At 38.8% G+C, this 4,659-nt stretch overlaps 1 protein-coding gene across 1 annotated transcript in view; it reads left to right on the top strand.

Annotated features, from left to right (window-relative positions):
- snx21 (sorting nexin family member 21) overlaps window positions 1-4,659 on the top strand; it is a 64,578-nt gene that overhangs the window by 47,789 nt on the left and 12,130 nt on the right. The window lies entirely within an intron of this gene.

Below are 4,659 nucleotides of genomic sequence, written 5' to 3'. Positions count from 1 at the left end.
CCCTCTTTTTCTTCCCCCAGCCGCAACTGATACTGGTTTTCTGTGTTTGTGAGTGTGCGTTTAGTTTTGACAACCCATGCGTCACCGTGTGATTCGAGATTCTCCTTCTAAAAGGAGACGTGTTGTATTCAGTGTGGATCAGATACGCAGTGTACTGTGGCTACAGGTACACATGCTGTACTGCTGCTGTTCTCTCATAAAGAAAAAAAACTCATGAGGCATTTCTGCAGCAGCTTAATATGACCTGTAGTTTTGTAATTAAGCTCCCTCTTCTGGTTGTTTCAGTAAATGCCCCAAAAGTGCCCCTCCAGTAAGGCTAGATGACATAGCTGAAAAATGTATCATGGTAAAATGTTTTCTTTCAGTGGATGTTGATAATTATTGGTCATTTTTAATGAACTGAAAAATTCAAATTCATTGTTATTTATACAGCACATTTAAAAACAAAAGCTATTGAGTGCTTTTTTAGCAAAGATGTAAGAGAAATGCGAGGAACATGGCAAATGCTTAAATCTGCCTAGAGCAGGCCATTCTCAAAAATGCAAGAAAGACAGAAGCCACCAAGATACCTATGACTTCTCTGAATCACTTATAAGCTTCAGCTGCTGAGATGGGAGAGACTGTGCATACGGCAGCTGTTGCCCATTATTCACCTGTCAAAGTTTTATGAGAGAGTGACAAGGATATAGCCGCTATTGAATGAAGTCACTGAATCTCGACTAGAGTTCACCTGAAGGCATGTCAGAAACTGTGATGTCACCTGAAATTAGAGTCTTTGATCTGATGAGAATATAACTGAGCTCTTTGGCCATCTGACTAGTGAACACCAAACACTGCACATTGTCACAAACATACCATCCCCACCGTGAAGCATGGTGGTGGCAACATCATGATGTGAAGATGCTGCTCAATGGCAGGTGCCTGGAAGGCTTGTAAAGGTACAGAATAAAATGAATGCAGCAAAGTATATGAAATCGTGGAGAACAACCTGATGCAGTCTGCCAGAGAACTGTGTACTTTGAGAATATTTGTTTTCACAATGACCCAAAGTAAACAGCCAAAGCCACACAGAAATGGTTTAAAGGCAACAAGGTGAATGTTCTAGAGTGACCGAGTCAGAGCCCAGACCTCAATTCAATTGGGAATTTGTGGCCAGAATTGAAAAGTGCTGTTCACTAATGATCTCTGTGCTATGTTGTCAGTTTTGCAGAGAAGGATGACATAAAACTGCAGTGTCCACATGTGCAGGGCTGATTGAGATCTACTCAAATGGGCTTAATGCTGTAATTGCAGCCAAAGGTGCATCTACTATGTACTGACTTGAACGAGGTGAAGACTTATGCACTTACTGAACCTTTTATATTCTGATTTAATTGACATTGCTTTGTAGAAATCAGTACAAAGTAGTCTGACATGAGGGGGTTTTTTTTGATTGTTTTTTTTAGAAAAACACAATAACAACTGCTTGGCAAAATATATTTCATAGGCGCTGTAAGTCTATGAGATAATGCGGCTCTAGGTTGCACTTCATTTCTTATGTCAGTACATATTTTCCTTGCTAATTTTAAGTCTCATTCAACCCCACATGGTGTTCATTTAGAGGATAATAGATAATTTGGCAATGTTATCGGGATGGACTACTTTGTGATTAACAGGATTAAGAGCCTAACAGATTTTTTTATGAGCTGTTACCTTTTTAGGGCCTTTTTTTTTTTTTTTTTTTTACATTTAACTCTGCATTATTGTCATATACAGTATAGTCATGTTGTAGATGGTGTAGTTGTTGCTGGGACTTCTTATTTAGCTGTTTGTCACTTGTATAATCATTGTATTTACATTAGATTTTCTGAAAAACATTCATTCTTACATTCAAATTACAGCAATAACCTTCATGAATACCCGGACACATCTCAGTTTTAGATATAATCAATTATGGCAATTGGTTTCCTAATTGTTGCCTTTAAAAAAAAATCCATAAATCATTTGCTTTATATTAAAATAAACTGTGTTGTAACTGATTGTGAAAACAAAAAAGAATTTTGAGAATATTTGGTTTAAATGTATATAGGCCTGATGTTTGACAATTGAAACTCACTATAAGCTCTGGGAAGGTTTCACAAAAATAAAACCCCCACCGTTTAAAGATGTGTAACAGAAAGAGAGAAATCCATTGTTATACAGATGTCCCTGATAAAATGGATGTTTATGTGGAAAATATTTTGTGACTGGTCAGCAGGTCAGCAATGGTCAGCAGGATTGCATTGAGCTAAAAGCCCATTTTGGAACCTTGTAACACTGACTGACATAAATTTGATCAAATTCTTATCTTTTGAAAGGAAATTAACTTCTTGTGGATTTTATATAATTTAATGATAGATAATTTGGGGTTTCTTATTGCAGCAATCTTGCTTTTTGCATTCATTCAACACTGTGTTTGCTCTTATCATTCTGTCATATCGTCTGTCAAATTAAAAGCTTCAAGTCAAAATGCCCACTGATGCACAAAAACACACAAACCCTCAGAGAGAAATTCAGGAAAACTCTAATCCATGAAAGAAAGTGTGCTGACTACTTGTTAGCCACATTATAGAGGATTGTTTTGAAATCCTTTTTGATGAAAAATCTTGCTCATAATTTAATTTAAATTTGATATATTGTTGTATGCAAAACATCATGAAAAGGGGGATGTGTTCCTGAACCAGAGAAAATTCTGAAATCTCTTTAACCTGAGTAATGTGAGACTCTATGAAATTGCTCTATTAATTTGTCAGGATGAATAATTGCTAATTGTTGCAGGGTGATGAACTGTCCTCCTGGGAGAAAAATGAGGTTGATTACAGAAGAGTGAGCGGAAGATGGAGCGATGGAGACAGTTATATAAGGCATATTAATGCAGATTAATGAAGCTCCAGTGACTCCAGTAAGACCTGAATACACCGACACACACATGCTGACATACAACACAGACACAAACGGCCATAGATAAAAACACAAAGTGGGTTATATACCAGACTCTGTGCAAAGCTTTGAGTTCAACATCTGACGTGTTCAGGCATCAAACGTAGTTTTGAAAAATGTTTTTTCTAAAAGGCAACAGTGTAATTTCCAATCCCAATGGACTTGATTATGGTCTCTCTTTTAGCTCTGGTTTTGGTCTCCACCACCTCCTAGAGGAAATATCTGTCTCTTTAGCTGCTAAATGCTTCACCTGATGGTCTCAGTGGTGTGTCACTGTTATGATGTTATTTAAAATCATTTGGTGCAGCTTTAAAGGCCTCTGAGTTAATAGGTGGCTTTCGCCTGTAGGAAATGAGGGCAGGCATAAGGTGGCCATGACATTTACAGAAACAGTCCTTTAACTGACTATTCCAGGCCTTCTGTCTCCATTGTGCTCTAGGATCCCACAGCTTTGACTGTGACATTGATGCTGAGGGTGTCAAATCGACAAATGGTAGTTACTGGATGGAACTCCAGTTTTACGAGCACATGAAAATTACAGTGAAGGAGGTTTTTTGTGTTAGTTGACATGGAGAATTTTACGTCATAGATGGCAATTTTAAAGAGGAGAAACCTGCTACACAATGAAGATATCAACAAAGCAGAAAAATGGCGCCTGTTGTCCACTGAATACCAAGCAGCTTCTGGGCATGTTTTGCTCCTGTCACGTTCTTATCCACTGTCGGTTCATTTTTCATGAAGGAAAAACAATCATAGCTAGAAGTAGAGAGAACTTAAAAATGCCAAATATGCAGTTTGAGACAGATAAAATGCCTCAAATCAGAAAAAATACATAGAAAGGAAGCTGAATTTCTGGAGTCACATCTACATTTTCCAAGTGCCCATTGATGTCAACACTGTAGAAACAGTAGCTTTGCATACAATAGATAAGATTATTAAAGGGTTATCCTGTCTATATTTGCAATACTACACTTTTACGACTTCTACAAATGGGGCATTTTTTCGCACTACTCACACATCAGCTCTAGCTTTGATACTGTACATTTGCTGGAATGAAATATCTACCAGTGTCCAAGAGTGTGACAAAAGGCATAAAAATATCATGTTGTGCTATTTCAGGGGCCACTGACTTCCAGGCATCTCCAGTGGCCATTTAGGCTTGAAGGAGTTCCTGCTCCCTTTTACGTAAACCCAGTGTTGGAGCTGGAATCCATTTTGAAGATGAACTCATGTTGAACTTTTAGACACAATACCTCGCAGAAAATTCCATGTAGGGCACAGTCTCCTCTAGAAACAACAGAGGAGAGAAGAAACGAGAGAGAGATGAAGAAAAAGGCGACATAAAAGAAAGAAACACAAAGGATTGCAAGGAGAGAAAGAGGTATATATATAGAGAGAGGGCAGCCAGAGGCCACGTCACAGTGAATCGTATTTAGCTTCAGTGATTCTCTCATCCCTTCTCTGCTGTTCTGTAACTTTCTCGCCTTGTTTTTACTTTTCCAACTCTCCCTTCGTGTCTGACCCAGTGTCTGTCCTCCTCTTTCTCCTCCTTCATCCTACTGCATGTCTTTTTATTTAATGCGAACTCACACAGCCTGCCTGGGGGAAGGTTGTTGGTGTTGTGGCCACCAGAGGCCTGTGCCGTGGTGCAGCAGTGGTTCAGCGCAGAGTGAGTCTCAGTCTGTCACACTGCCCTCTATC

Source organism: Amphiprion ocellaris, chromosome 8, assembly GCF_022539595.1.
Source record: "Amphiprion ocellaris isolate individual 3 ecotype Okinawa chromosome 8, ASM2253959v1, whole genome shotgun sequence".
NCBI classification, from domain to species: Eukaryota; Metazoa; Chordata; class Actinopteri; family Pomacentridae; genus Amphiprion; species Amphiprion ocellaris.
Note: the sequence above shows the minus strand (reverse complement) of the source record. Positions and strands in the feature narration are given on the sequence as shown.